The following is a 15,978-nucleotide window of genomic DNA, read 5'->3' as shown; positions in this document are numbered from 1 at the left end:
CAAATCAAAAGGAATCTAATACCCAGAAGGCTAACAAAATTTTATTCCAGCATAAGCTTTTGAGGACTAGAAGAAGAAGAAGAGTTGGTTTTTATATTCTGACTTTCTCCACCACTTAAGGGAGAATCAAACCGGCTTACAATCACCTTCCCTTCCCCTTCCCACAACCGACACCCTGTGAGGTAGGAGGAGATGAGAGAGCTGTGACTAGCCCAAGGTCACCAGCTGGCTTCATGTGTAGGAGTGGGGAAACCAACCCGGTTCACCAGATTAGCATCCGCCACTCATGTGGAAGAGCGGGGAATCGAACCTGGTTCTCCAGATTAGAGTCCACCGCTCCAAACCACTGCTCTTAACCACTACACCACGCTGACTAGAGCCCTCTTCTTCAGATGCAATGCCTGAGTCCAATGGTTGATAATCAGGTTACTGGTACTGAACCTTGATTTCAGAGCTAGCTGTTATTCCTCAAAATGAGACTCATGAGTGGGCAGGGCTTATTTTATTCTATTTCTAGCCCACCGTCCCTGGGCAAAATGACTTTTTTTTGGTAAGATCCTTGCTGGAAAGATGCACACTTTAACCTCTTCAACTAATTTCTTAGAAGATTTTGTGATCTGCCAGCACTAATAAAATATAATACAGGACTGTAAGTTTTTGAAGATGAATGTGGAATAGGCATGAAACGTGAGATTTCTTTCCATAGCTCCTCGTAAGCAGAATCTCTAATTTGCCTTGATTTCTCCCTTTACAGCTCAGATGTCCATGGGATTTAAACCTGAAAACATCTTAGAGTATAAAACACATCTGGAAGTAGAGAAGTTTTTGAAGGCAAAGCTCCAACCCATCTCAGTCCTAAGGATAGCCTGTGCATCAGAAGTAGAAGGAATGATTGCTTTGATCAAAGAAGTATTTCCATTGCCAGTAGCTCATATTAGCAAGGTAGTGAAGACGCATATCCTTCTTGGAACTTGTCATAATAGAATGATCTTTTCCATAAAGAAGGAAGATTTCCTGGAATACTGTAGAGATAGAGTTGGATCCAAAGACTTTGCTGCTTTTCAATCTTTGACCAACAAAAAAGGCTATGCTGGGGAACACAGGAAATGCATGTACGAAAGCTATTTTGGATGGATGAACAGTTGCCACCTTCAGGTTGGAGAGGGGACTGAGGAGAGAAGGGACCTCAGCAGGCTATAAGACCATAGAGTTCACCCTACGAAGCAGCCAGGGGAAGCGATATCTGGCTAGATCTAACCCATGGTGTTCCATTAGGGTTGCCAACTGCCAGGTAGTAGCAGGAGATCTCCTGCTAATTCAACTGATCTCCAGCCAATAGAGATCAGATCACCTGGAGAAAAATGGCCGCTTTGGCAATTGAACTCTATGGCATTGAAGTCCCTCCCCTCCCCAAACCCCACCCTCCTCAGGCTCCACCCCAAAATCTCCCGCCGGTGGTGAAGAGGGACCTGGCAACCCTATGTTCCATCTCTGTCTTTCCTTAACTGTTTTGTGTGTAAAATAACTGGGAATTTGTTACACACACTCCACATACCTACCCTTTAAAGTTGTATTTTTGTTGTGTTTCTGAGCACTCAAAGTACAATATTTTTACACCTAAGGGAAAAAAATACAAATCTTTCTCCAATGCATCTTGGCGCCTGAGGCACTGTGCCTTGACTGTTCTTTTAAAGCCCAAAATTAAACTCACAAATTAATTGCCGGTCTTGAACCTGCCACCCAGTGCAGGCTGTCTCAGGCTGCCTAATGGTAGACTGATCGTACGCAGAGTGGATTTATTGCTCTTGTGATTGACGTGAGGAATGTAGCTTCGTGAGTATGACATTCACACCTTTTGGATACTATCCCTGACAACGTTACTAATGAGCAACACAGCTCCTTTTCCTTCCTCTTCCCCTGTGTCCCTGCCATTGTGTGAGAATTTTTGGAGGCCTGGCCTCATGCTGCTGTTTCATGGGGTGTCCACACAGCCTGCCTTATTATTGTAAAATGATGAATAGAACTAAGGCCATTCTTAACAATACCTGTAGAATATTCTGCAATTTTTTTTTGACTGTGCTTTGAATTAACAAGTCTTTCAAGGACTGTGTGCACCCTGGAAGAAATGCAGTTGATTCTTTCTACCTTAATGGCCATACGCTGAACTCTCCCAGCCAGCACAAACCCTTCAGCCTGGCAGTTCCTCCAACGGCACTGATTATATAGTTGCAGGATACTGTGCTGTAATGCAGGCCTTAAGATAGGCTATGTTGTGTATGTATATAGTTAGGGGATATGCAGGGGAACGTAGGAACTTGAGTCCTGGGCAAAGGCTCCAAAGCCTTGCTAACGCGATTGGCCAAAACCAGCGCATGCCATTGGCCCTAAGCCGGCACATGCCATCGGTACCCCGGGGTTGTTCCCCCCTATCACAGATGGGGGGAGTGGCTGTGGCCGGCCAGAGGAGCATATAAGCAGGGCTGTTTACACTGTGTTTCCTAGTTCTGTTCTTCACCACAATAAAGCGTTGTTGTTGGAACTCCGTCTCAACCTCGTGTGTCCTCCCCATGCGGACTTAACAGTGGCAACGAACGCTGGTAGGCAACCCGGCTCTGATACCGAAATCACTCTTGCTGAAATCGCCTCGTTTTCCGCGACCTTACAGTGACCGGTAGGCAGTCTGGTTTGCCTTGCTGAAATCCTACGACACACCTAGAGACGCAACACCTTGCTTTGATGGCAACCCGAGGCTCTCTGGAACAGTTTGACTCCGCCAGCCTGAGCGAGTGGGACAGCTACGCCGACCAGGTAACATGCTTCATGGACACCAACAATGTCACGGACGCCGGGAAGAAGCGCTTTCTGTTCCTCAGCATGTGCGGCCCGAAGACCTTCCAGCTCGCCCAGTCCCTGCTGGCCCCCACTAAGGTGCTTGAGATGCCGCTGCCGGCCATTTTGACTGCGCTGGGCAACCACTTTTCGCCCCAGCCTATTCGCCTCGCTTGCCGCCTGCCATTCCACCTATGAGACCAGGAGCCCGGCGAGTCTGTGGCCGACTACCTTGCAGCCATACGCCACACGGCCTGGTTCTGCGAATTCCCGGACCTCAATGGCTCACTGCTAGACCGGTTCGTCTTCGGCCTGAGGAAAGAGAAGGTGCGCCGCCACCTCATTGCCCGCAAGGACGTCTCCCTCACGTCAGCCGTCGAGGAAGCCACCGCTGCTGAGGCTTCCTCCAGAGCTGACGGTTTGGGCCACCGTGCTACTCCACTGCCGCCTCCTGCTTCCATCCATTACGAAAGTGCCAGCGACTGGGACGGCGAGGCTGAGACCCACAAAATGGCCGTCCAGGGGCACAGTTCGTGGGGCCTAATGGCTCGCCCATGCGCCAGCTGCGGCGACCAACACGACTGCTGCATGTGCCGGTTCTGCGACGCCGTCTGCCATGGATGCGGCCATGGCGGCCACATTGCGAAGGTCTGCCGCTCCGCAAAGAAGGGTCGGCCAACGACCATGGCCAAGAAGGATGGCATCACCCAGCCCGTGCATGAGCTTTCCGAAGGTGAACGCGCTGCCCCCTGCTGCCACGATGACCTGCACAGCCTCCAGATCCACCAGATCCCCAGAGCCCCGAAAGTCTCCGTCACCGTCGCCATCAAGGGCGCCCCGTGCAAGATGGAGGTTGACTCCAGATCGCCGCTCTCTATCATCTCGGCAGACACTTTTCACAAATTGGCCTCCTGGACAACCCTGCCCAAGCTGAAACCATCGGAGGTCGTCATCTCCAACTACCAGTGCCGCCGGGTGCCGGTCCATGGCACCGCCTACGTGACCGTCCGCCACAAACAGTTCGAGAGCCGCCTTCGCCTCATCGTCGGGGAGGGTCCTCGCGCTAGCCTCCTGGGACTCGAGTGGTTCCCCGCTTTGGGAATCGCTCTCACAGGAGTCCACCATATCGACATGGCCCAGCTCAAAGCTGTCTGGACCAAGTTTGAAGACATCTGGAACGGGCCGCTGGGTTGCTACAAAGGCCCTCCTGTCTGCCTGCTCATCGACCCCACCACCGCCCTCCCGCCTCAAGGCTCGCCACGTCCCCTTCGCCCTCAAGGATAGGATCGACGCGGAATTGGATCGCCTCATTTCCCAGGGCGTCCTAGAGCCGGTCCCGAGCGCACAATGGGAGACCCCAATAGTCACTCCGCTGAAGCCCAATGGCGACGTCCGGATCTGTGCGGACTATAAATGCACCATAAATAAGGCCCTACTGAGCCACGCGTACCAGGTGCCTGTGGTGAGCCACCTCCTGGCCTCCCTCGCCGGTGGCCGGGTGTTCACCAAGCTCGACCTTGCACAGGTGTACCAGCAGCTGCCTTTCGACGCCGACTCCGCGGACGCCCAGACCATCGTCACACACCGGGGCACCTTCAGAGTCAAACGCCTGCATTTCGGGGTCAGCACCGCGCCTGGCATTTTCCAGAACTTAATGGAGGATCTCCTGAAGGGCCTTCCGGGCGTCATTTCCTACTTCGACAATGTCCTGGTCGCTGCCAGCTCTGATGGAGAGCTCCTAGACTGCTTCCGGGGGATTCTCCGCAGGTTCCGGGATGCTGGACTCACCGTCAAGCGCGAGAAGTGTTAGCTCGGCTTTCCCCAGGTAGAGTTCCTGGGCTACCTAATCGACGCTGACAGCATCCACCCGACCCCAGCTAAGGTCGCAGCTATCCACAAGGCCCCCCCACCCCAGTGCAAGCTGGAGCTCCAGGCATTTTTTGGGACTATTGAACTTCTACTACGCCTTCCTGCCCAACAAGGTGTCGGTAGCCGAGCCCCTCCACCACCTACTCGACAAGGCCACTCCGTGGTCTTGGGGCGAGGCACACCAACGGGCCTTCGAGGCCACCAAGGGCCTCCTTTCTGAATCCAGCCTGCTCGTCCTCTTCGATGAGTGGCTGCTGGTGGTACTAACATGCGATGCCTCGCCCTACGGCATTGGCGCGGTCCTTAGCTACCGGATGCCTGACGGGCGGGAGGCCCCGATCACATTCTTCTGCCAGACTCTATCGCCGGCGGAGCTCAACTATGCCCAGATAGACCGGGAAGCCCTCGCCGTCATAGCCGGTGTCAAGAAGTTTCATGACTACATCTATGGCCGGCCGTTCGAGATCGTCACTGATCACAAGCCACTCCTGGGCCTCTTCCTCCCGGACCGGCAGACGCCTCAGATCCTGTCACCCCGAATGCTCTGCTGGTCCATTTTCCTGAATGCGTACGGTTTTCACCTCAAGCATCGTCCCGGGAAGTCGATCGGCCACGCAGATGCCCTCAGCCACCTGCTGCTGGAGGACTCTGACCCTGACCCCAACCCGTCCCTGGCGTTCCACGTGATGCTCCTCGAGACCCTGCCGGAACCACCCCTGCACGCCTTGGACGTCGCCACCCACACCGCAAAGGATCGCACCCTCGCCCGCGTCCTTAACTGGGTGGGGAAGGGGTGGCCTGCGGCTTGTCCAGGGGAGGAGTTCAAGCTGTTTGCAACCCAGCAGCACGAACTCTCACTCCACAAGGGGTGCCTGCTGTGGGGAAGCCGTGTCACCGTTCACTAAAGCTCCGCTCCAGAGTCCTGGAGGCTTTACATGCCAGTCACCCGGGCATTGTCCGCATGAAGGCGCTAGCTCGCAGCTACATCTGGTGGCCGGGCATCGACGCCGAAATTGAAGAATGGGTAAGCCGTTGCCAGCCCTGCCAGGAGTCACGCCCCGAGATGCCGCGCGCTCCAGTCCAGCGATGGGAGTCCACGTATGCCCCCTGTTCTTCACCACAATAAAGCGTTGTTGGAACTCCGTCTCGACCTCGTGTGTCCTCCCCACACCGGCTTCACCGGCTGCTTTAAATTAGGCAGACAGAAGAAGAAGAAGAGTTGTTTTTTATATGCCAACTTTTTCTGCCTCTTAAGGAAGAATCACACCAGCTTACAATCACCTCCCCTTCCCCTCCCCACAACAGACACCCTTTGAGGTAGGTGGGGCTGAGAGAACTCTAAGAGCTGTGACTAGTCCAAGGTCACCCAGCTGGCTTCATGTGGAGGAGTGGGGAATGAAATCCAGTTCACCAGATTAGCCTCTGCCACTCATGTGGAGTAGTGGGGAATCAACCCCAGTCTCCAGATCAGAGTCCACTGCTCCAAAACACCGCTCTTAATCACTATGCCACGCTGACCACACTGGTTTGAGACTCCTTAGAGGAAATAGGAGTATAAAAACCAACTCTTCTTCTCCTTTTCCTTCTTCTCTGAGAATTTTAGAACCCACATGGACAAAAGACATAGGACATGAGGGATATAGTAAGGAGGCAAATTAGGTGAGATTGAGTGAAATAGCTGGCTATGGGGTAGAAAAACTATGAAGGAGCTGATGACGTCTTGCACCCCAATGCAATTTCTTAGAAACATTTGGGTAGGAACAGCTGATACCCTGAGCGAACACTATAATTGAGGTCTAATACATCTTGCTTCAGGGAGGGAAGGCAGCATGGTATAGCCCAATCTTGTCAGATCTCAGAAGCTGAGCAGGGTCTGTACTTGGAAGGGAGACCACCAAGGAAGATTCTGCAGAGGAAGGCAATGGCAAACCACCTCTGCTTCTCACTTGCCTTGAAAGCCCCTTGCTGGGGTCACCATAAGTCAGCTGCTACTTGACAGCACTTTACACACACACAGATTGTGCTTCAAGCTTTATTAGTGAATGACTCTTGAGTATGAAGCCTGTCTCATGTTCCTTGAATCCTCAACAGTAATTTGCTATGTAAAGCACGTATCTGTGGTGTACCTACTATCAGTTTGTGGCCCACAGTGGGGCGAGTTGATTGTGAGTGGTTGACATGTAGGTGGTGCTGCCTTGTAATGGGAAACTTGGGGCTGAATAGATAAGGCGGAATACTAACTACCTTTCTAATGGTATTCTGTGTAACAGGGTGGTTCATATATAAAAGGCACTGATTCTCAAGACTGGTCTGATGTGGATGTAGTTCTTTTTAGTGATGCCTTTCAAAGTTTGGAAGACTGCAAAAGAAAAACACCAGAAGTACTAAAAGACTTAGAGAAAAATTTGCTAACGTCATCGTGGAACAACAGGTTTGAATAGCGCTTCATTTGTGTCGTACTCACCAGCATTTCAGACACAAGTTGAGATATGCTTGTTGTAACATCTGTTTTCATAGTGAAGATACCTGCCTCTCTCAACAAGCTACTGCTGAAGGTCCTACTTTACCTTTGTTATGCTGTCCTCATTTACTCTGCAATTGCCTGCCTCTTACCAGTTTAAAAATCAGGAGAGTATTTGTTCTTGTGATTATACTAGATTTCCCTACAATAGACAATCAGCCGTTCAAAAATATACTGTAGAAGCAGCAGTGTATATAATTGGAGGCTGTTTTTGCATGGTGTGTTCATACAATGCCATATGCGAGTGAGCAGATGTCTTCCCCCCAGAGCTAAGTTTTAAAGATCTGTGGGAGGTAGGGTTGCCAACCAGGTGGTGGCTGGAGATCTACTGCTATTACAACTGATCTCCAGTCTATAGAGATCAGTTCACCTGGAGAAAATGGCCGCTTTGGCAATTGGACTGTATGGCATTGAGGTCCCTCCCCTCCCCAAACCCTGTCTACCTCAGGCCCTGCCCCCAAAACCTCCCGCCAGTGGCAAAGAGGGACCTGGCAACTCTAGCGGGAGGCAGCTGAACCATGATGAATGACAACTCCAGCAATTTTCATTAAAGTTTTCTTTTTAAAACAAAACATCTCAAAAAGGCAAAATTAGGGGCAAAACTGTGACAGGGATTTTCCAGTGATAGGAATCAGAAAACAGAGCTGTCCCTGTAGGATTGCTGGGCCCCTCTTCACCACCAGTAGGAGGTTTTGGGGGCAGAGACTGAGGAAGGCAGGGTTTGGGGAGGGGAGGGACTTCAATGCCATACAGTCCAATTGCCAAAGTGGCCATTTTTCTCCAGGTGAACTAATCTCTATTGGCTGGAGATCAGTTGTACTAGCAGGAGATCTCCAGCTATTACCTTGAGGTTGGGAACCCTATGTCCCTGATATAGGTAGCTCAAAGGGTGTAAAATACTACTTGGCTTTATTTTTTAAGATTTCTCCATTGTAAAGCTCTTGGTGTAAAAGCCCAAAGGGGGAGGGAGATACTATAGATGTTGTCTTCCCCTTCTTCTTTTAGGCTAATCTTTGGGAAAAGAACCCCATTTTCATTGAGGCTTTATTTTAAGTGCTATAGCGCTCACCATGGCCATTCCTTTGACATCATGCCTTGTTACAACACCCTTGGGCCTGCTTTAGTGACAGGTAAGAACAGACTGGTGTTTTGGGAGGTGGTCCCCCCCTCGTAACATTTGTGAAGCGCTCCGTTTATTATAATTCAGACAGTGACACTATTTCCGGTCGCTCACAAGCATATGGTTTGGTTTTAGTTAAGGTATGGCTAAAGGGGTATCATTAGTCTTCTCTCTTCCTTGGTGTTAACAGGTTTAAAAGAGAGTTTTTACCGCAAGGTCTACCTCTGCAATGACCGTAATGAAATCCAACTGTTCTCCATGGCTCTGCTGAAGTACCAAGTCGCATTTGTCAAGGCATCAACCGAGAGGGTGAAGGGCCTCATGCGTTTAGTCAAGCACTGGTTCAGAACCTCGTTTGCAAAACCGACAGAGGAAAATAAGTAAGTTGCTAGCACACAGATATAACGGACTCAGTTTCTTTAGCTCTAGATCATCATGTTTTCCAAAGATACAGTGGGGAATAATGTGTCCTATAGAGTTTTGATTCTTTCCCAAGTTATTCTTTCTCTCGTGCCCTCTAGCAAAAACGTTTCTGAAACCAGAAAGCATAAAGAGCTAGGGGAAATGGGTTGTCTTGAATATATAGCGGTTACCAGAAGTTATGTTCCTGGCTACTTGTGATGGATGGATGGCCTTTATAGTTCTGCCCTCCAGGCATCACAGCAAATCCCTGCTTACTGGGGCAGTATGCTGATTCCCAGTGACATCAACCAACAGGACGCTGTGGAACCTTACAGGGAGTGGGGAGGAGAGGAGTTTTAGAAGGCGACAAAGGCTGTTAGCTAGGGTTGCCAACTGCCAGGTAGTAGCAGGAGATCGCCTGCTAATTCAACTGATCTCCAGCCTATAGAGATCAGATCACCAGGAGAAAAATGGCAACTTTGGCAATTGAACTCTATGGCAATGAAGCCCCTCCCCAAACCCCACCCTCTTCAGGCTCCGCTCCAAAATCTCCCACCAGTTGAGAAGAGGGACCTGGCAACCCTAAGGTAGTAGCCGGAGATCTCCTGCTAATTCAACGGATCTCCAGCCGATAGAGATCAGTTCACCTGGAGAAAAATGGCCGCTTTGGCAATTGAACTCTATGGCATTGAAGCCCCTCCCCTCCCCAAACCCCTCCCTCCTGATGCTCCGCCCCAAAAATCTCCCAGCAACCCTAGCACTTCAGATAGGACACGGCAAGTGAAGTGATACAGAGACAGGGCTTAACAAGGGAAGGATAGGTTTAGGTATCCTGGATTCAGCAAGGAAGGCTATCTCAGGGAGATAGGAGGTGAGGTGTTGGATCAGGGTAGGATTCAGGAGTATGCTAAACTGGTCTCCCAAGTTGAGTCCTAAGGTGAATTGGACTGGGGAAGCGAGGGGACTGAAGAGATAAGGTTCACACAGCTGGCAGTCAACTCTTAGGTTAAAGGTGACAGTAAAAGGAAGAGATCTTCTTGAGCCTTAAAAGTAGGGTTGCCAGCTCCGGTTTGGGAAATACCTGATGATTTTTGGAGTGGAGCCTGAGGAGGGTGGGGTTTGGGGAGAGGAGGGACTTCAATGCCATAGTGCCCAATTACCAAGGTGGCCATTTTCTCCAGGTGAACTGATCACTATCGGCTGGAGATCAGTTGTAATAGCAGATCTCCAGCTAGTACCTGGAGGTTGGCAACCCTACTTAAAAGCAATCTCCTCTCCCACTAGGTAGGGCAAAGTGGCCTGTCATGTCTGTGAGCGTGTATTGTGACACTGTAATGCTAGGGTTGCCAGGTCCCTCTTCGCCATCGGCGGGAGGTTTGTTTGGGGAGGGGAGGGACTTCAATGCCATAGAGTCCAATTGCCAAAACGGCCATTTTTTCCAGGGGAACTGATCTCTATCGGCTGGAGATCAGCTGTAATAGCAGGAGATCTCCAGCTATTACCTGGAGGTTGGCCACCCTATGTAATGCTCTAAAAGAAACTGCGATCCAACTTAGCTGTAAATATTGGGGACATGTTTAAGTTGTAATATCTGATAACCAAAATAAGCTTTTACCTTTTTTTCAAAAGTGACCATAAACTTGTAATTATTTTCTTAAATTAAAGGCATCTGTGTGAGTAACGGGGTGGGGGGTGAGTGGGGGGAGGAGAAGGAAGACTAATTTATCTCAGCATAGTACAATAGCCATCAGTGTATATATAACTGACCACTTGCATTTTAATCACGTATTACATGCGACCATTCTTTTATCATTTATGAGGGGGGAAAGGCCCCATTAAGAGCCCTGTATGTCACATTGCCGCTGGAAGCTTTTCCAGGAAAGGAATGGATAGCAAATCGAAAGGCAGGCAAAAAAAGTGAGCTTTACTGAAGCTCTGTTGTGTTCGACGTGCAGCGTTTTCACAGTTTCCTATGGCTGCTCCTTCTATGAAGCTAAATCTGCTGTGTGTGTGTTTAGGTTTCGCAGGCTTCCCTCTTCCTATGCTATGGAGCTCCTCACTATCTATGTATGGGAGTTAGCTGGGAAACCAGTTTCTTTCAGTTTTGTTCAAGGGCTGAGAGCTGTTCTGAAACTTTTAGTTCGATACCAAGAAATCTGCATTGTATGGCACAAATACTATAAACCAACTTTAACGGTTTTCCAGAAGGTGATTGCAAAGCAAACCAAGTAAGTGGGCCAACTGTATGTAGAGCTTATTTAAACTTCACAAATGTGTGTGGGAGCTGTAGTTGAATATATGTGCTTCTGTTGCTAGGAAAAGTAATTGTTTATAAGAAACTAAGGTCTTTTATGCAAGGTTGTTGCACTCGCCGTCACCCCTCCAATGACTTCAGGTCTTTGTTTGGATTATGGATGCCATTTCTGACTGTTAGAGGTCGCCTCATTCTCCCCCCGTGTTTCCCCGGGTTTTGCCCATGTTTCAAATTTGAAATAAAACAGGTCCCTGAAACGTGGGCAAAACGCAGGGAAATGCAGCGGGAGAGCGAGGCGACCTCTGGCGATCGGAAATGGCACGCATCATCCAAACACACACCCGAAGTCGTTGGAGGGGCGACAGCGAGTGAAACAGCCACGCATAAAAGACCTAAGTTAAGTCGCCAAAAGGTTATCCCTGAGGTAATTAAAAAGCACAACAGGCTTCCACAACAATCTAGACAATATTCACCTGTATGAAATCTTGGGCAAGATCCTGTTCATGAGCAGTGTAAGATACTAGATGGGTATGAGAAGTGTCATGCTTGTCCCAGTGCCTTTGTTAACAATATACTAGAAAGCCATACTGGGTGAGAATTGTTCGGTATGGTTATATTTCCAGGGCCTAGTTGGGTATGTATGCTTAACTTTCTTTGTCAGGCTGTGCTTAGGAGCATCGATCATTCCGCCTTGAACTGATCTGTCTAATGGAGAATCATTGAGACAGTAGTTTTACGAGAGTTCTAACATCTCAGCCAGGTACACAATCTTTGAATTGCTCAGGAGGAAGTCATCATGCATTGGACTGTGCTCTGCAACAGCATTCTGCTGGTCTGATGTTACTCTTTCCTCTTCCTTACCAGCCAAGAATGCCAAGTTCCAGCTTTCCTCAATCATACCTGGGAGCCAGTTACTGTACAACCACAAGCCGTGCAACCTCTGGCACTGCCCTTTTCCTAACTGGAAAACTTTGCAATTGGTCAGAGCAGTCATGTAAGATAAATACAAATGTAACCTCCTGGCCAGAAATAAGGCGACCCCATTAGTGGCTGCACAGACTGTGGTATTAATTTTTAATGTGAAACACATTCTTCAAAAATGTACAGATAGTCATTGATCATTTATGTTTTTTCTTCTTCTGTTAATCTTCTGTGCATGTAGTACTTTGTGGTAACTATGAGACTTGGTACATGTGCACTTGCATGATATATTTTTCATACCCTTTATGGCATATATAAAATGTCCAGCATATCTTCCTTTGTCTGTGTTCCGTTCTCTACATATTACGTGTATTCTGGGAACTAGAATGGAAATTTAGCAGATGAATGCTATTGTTTGGCAATCATATTTTACTAATACTTCAGCACCACAGTTTTCAAAATGTGGCATAATCAGGAGCAGGCGGTTGTTAGGGGAGAGTTAAGTTCTTTCATATCCTTAACCCATTCAGTTTTTGTGTGCCCTTACTGGCTCAGCAATATTGGCTCTCCCTGACATGGATGGCCAAGGCTAGCCTGATCTCGTCAGACCTTGAAAGCTAAGCAGGGTCAGCCCTTTTTAGTATTTGGATGGGAGATCACTGAGGAAGTCCAAGTTCACGACACAGAGGCAAGTAATGACAAACCACTTCTCAACGTTTCTTGCCTTGAAAACCCTATAGGTTTGCCATAGGTTGGCTGCGACTTGTCAGCACTTTCCACCACCACCATTGGCTCAGTAATGGAATCCGTTCACCATTTCTAGTATCTGCAACAGTGTCACTTCTGTGGGCTATGTATATCCCCTGGGGAGGGGTCGTGGCTCAGTGGTAGAGCATCTGCTTGGCATGCAAAGTCCCAGATTCAGTCCCTGGTACCTCCAGTTAAAGGGACTAGGCAAGTAGGTGATGTGAAAGCCCTCTGCCTGAGACCCTGGAGAGCTGCTGCCGGTATAAGTAGACAAAGCTGATTTTGATAGACCGAGGGCAGTATAAGGCAGCTTCATATGTTCACCGTGCTGGTGCTTGGTCCAGTTGTGACTCCTTCTTCTTAAAGAACTCCTGTCCTATTAAACTTTTCATTGAGAAAACATGCTTTGTGTCCTACTGCTTCCCTTCCCTAGTGATGTCATACCAGAATAAAAGCAGCACTGCTTTAATCTGAGACATTGGCTATAGGCTTTGGGTTGGCCCCATCATTGCTTCTGTCTTTCCTTGATTTATGTAGCCACTTTCTTCACCTCTGGACCAGCCATTTCGCAAGTGCTGGGTTTGTCATTTCTACTGCTTGGAAACAGCAGACAAGCTAGATTAAGGGTGAAGCAACCAACCATATGTGCAGGTAGAGCTCAGAAGTGGCACAGGAGAAAGAAGAATTACACTGCGGATGAGTTGGAGGAGCAGGGGACTATGTGTTGAGTGAGGGTCTGGGTATGTGTTAAACTGAGTGTCACAGGGAGGAGGACCCAACTATATCACCTCGGTGCAAAACTGCATTACACTGAAATAGACAGTAAAGAGCCATGCATCTCTCAACATGTGTTGTTGACATTTGTAGGGACAACCTCTTTTCTTTTCTTTCTCAGGCCAGTTATCCTGGATCCTGTTAACCCAACATTTAACGTGTGTGCGAACAGCAATGCCTGGGATGAAGTAGCTCATGTGGCAAGGCAGAGTCTCCTTAAGCCACTCTTCAGTGGTGTCGGTGCAAAGGAGCCTTGGCTTTTTACAGACAATTGGTGAATCTGCACATGACCTCGTTCCTATGAGCGACTGTCTTCTAACTTTGGGGGGTACTGCATTGGGAAAGCCATCATGTTAAAATGAATGAGGTACAAAAGATGTGTTATGCTCCAGCAGTGTAGCTGTGATGGCCCCTTATCCATTGCAAAGCATCTGTGAGAGAAGGAGCATAGGGGAATGGAACGCTTACTCTTCCTTTGCTGATCTGTTAGGTTTTTTTTACCCTCCACACTCTCTCCAATAGAGCTGCTTTTACTTCCTGGTATTCCAGACCCATATTTGCAATGTAAACATGGAGCTGGAATATTCTGGAATGGAGGAAAGCTACTAGCAAGGGGGAAAAAACAATTCCCATCTTCTTCTCTTCCTTCTGTCTGTGCACTGCAAGACAGAAGGAACTATTGGGGATTAATAACAGACAGCTGCAGTCTAATGATATAGTTCACCTCTTGACTGCAGAGCTCTCTGACTGAAACATTCAACAAATTGGCATCGCTTTTCAATAAATTGATCAAGTATCAGCGTTAATCAACTAGTGAAATTGTCTATGTGTGTGTTTTTTTTAATTTGAAGGAAGAAACCAACAGAGCATACTTGCAGTTGTATTATACCTGGTAGTCAAGGTTTTACGAACTGGGGCAAAAGTTGCAACATTTCAAGTTTTCAGGCTTGCTTCTGTTTCTTTGCTTCTCTATTGACATACTACAAAATGTGTAAGCTTACAGTGACGTGAGCATATTTTTTTTTGAAAGAAGAATGGCCAATAGTGAGAACTGAACTACTAAAACAGGATTTTATGCTCACATATAGCAAATGGAATGTTAACAATACACACATTTTTTTCTGAGGTCTCTGAATTTATTTTACAAAGCCATGATTGAAACTTTGAGTGCTGTTTCTCTTTAATTTGTTCTGTTCCTTATGCAATATCAAAGTGTGCATTTAACGGCAGACCAGATTGTGTTTTTATGTAAGGAAGAGAAGCCATTGACTATAGCAAACAAAGGACATCTGTAGATAAACATTGAATTAAAGGCCTTGTGCTTGGATCAGTTTACATGGTGATGAGTAAAGCTTTTCACAACCTGACCTTGGTGTATAATATCTTGCATATTTTGTTGCAATGGTAATTCCAGTGACTGTAACAACCTACACTGCTACTAGTCTCATTGACTAGCTGGCTTATGCTGTTACCATCTGGGAGAGTCATGTCACTGGAAAGGGAAAGTGGTAAAGACAAAGCCACTAGATTCCAACCCAGAACGAAACATTAACAGCCTCAGCTCATTTGGTTAAAAGTGAGAACTCAAGACATTCTTCACAGAAATGTTGAAAGTGGCTTCTGAACATCCAAATGTTAAAACTTCTTCATCTTATGTAGACATAAATGCAAACCTCGTGATTATAGATTTTAAGTTGTTATTTTTACTTCTAAAATATATTTGAATTTTTCTGAATATACCTTTTAAATACTATAGTATTGTAACCAACAACTAGATGAAATCAACAAAAAAACAAGTTAGCATTTTTGGTGGATTCACCAACAGTGGTTTTCAAACTATGGCTGAGTTGACCCCAATATTAAATATTGCACTGTTGCACCATAGCAACCATTTGTTAACTGGATTGTCTTGTCTAATAGCTTGACATCAAATGATGGGTGGATGCCGCCTGTGTGGAGTTCCTCAGACTCATCAAGAGTTCTGCAGTGAAGAGACCAGTCATGTTTATCTCTGCAAGCCGGGCAACAGTAAGGCCATACAGGCATGGGCAGATGACACTGCACCCTAGATAATTCCACTAGAATCCCTGGTAATAAAGCAGTAGCTGTGGCACCCATGACGGAGTCTCCTGTCAGTCAGCTCAAATCCAAAAAGTTCTGCTAAGCTAGAAGATGTGAAAACCACTACTGAACGTTTGGATAGAGACCCTTCTAAGCTCCAGCTACTTCTGATGAGCTTAGAGTTTAAAAGAAATCTGACTTGACCATAGAGAATCTGTCTTTATTTGAATGAGGAGTTGATTGATAGTAATCCCTTTTATTAAAGGGAAAGCAAGTTGCTAAGAATTTCTGTCTCTGCAGGTCGTGCAGGATGGTAAAGAGTGGTCATTTTCTGTGTGGGATCTTGCAGAATCCCATGCCTGCTGCTTACAGCCTTTGGCCAGCCTTCTGCGTTGGGATGGGTTAGGAGGTGGGACCGGGAGGGCTGACTGGAGAGGACACTTCTTCCTTTTGGTCTGTGCTGGACATCTAAAGAGGGTA

General features: G+C 47.7%; 1 pseudogene; it reads left to right on the top strand.

Moving 5' to 3' along the window:
* Positions 1-2,736: 2,736 nt before the first annotated feature.
* LOC130477007 (uncharacterized) lies at positions 2,737-13,715 on the top strand (annotated as a pseudogene).
* Positions 13,716-15,978: the final 2,263 nt, after the last annotated feature.

Source organism: Euleptes europaea, chromosome 4 (genome assembly GCF_029931775.1).
Source record: "Euleptes europaea isolate rEulEur1 chromosome 4, rEulEur1.hap1, whole genome shotgun sequence".
In the NCBI taxonomy this organism is placed as follows: Eukaryota; Metazoa; Chordata; class Lepidosauria; order Squamata; family Sphaerodactylidae; genus Euleptes; species Euleptes europaea.
This window is presented reverse-complemented; position numbering and strand designations above follow the sequence as displayed.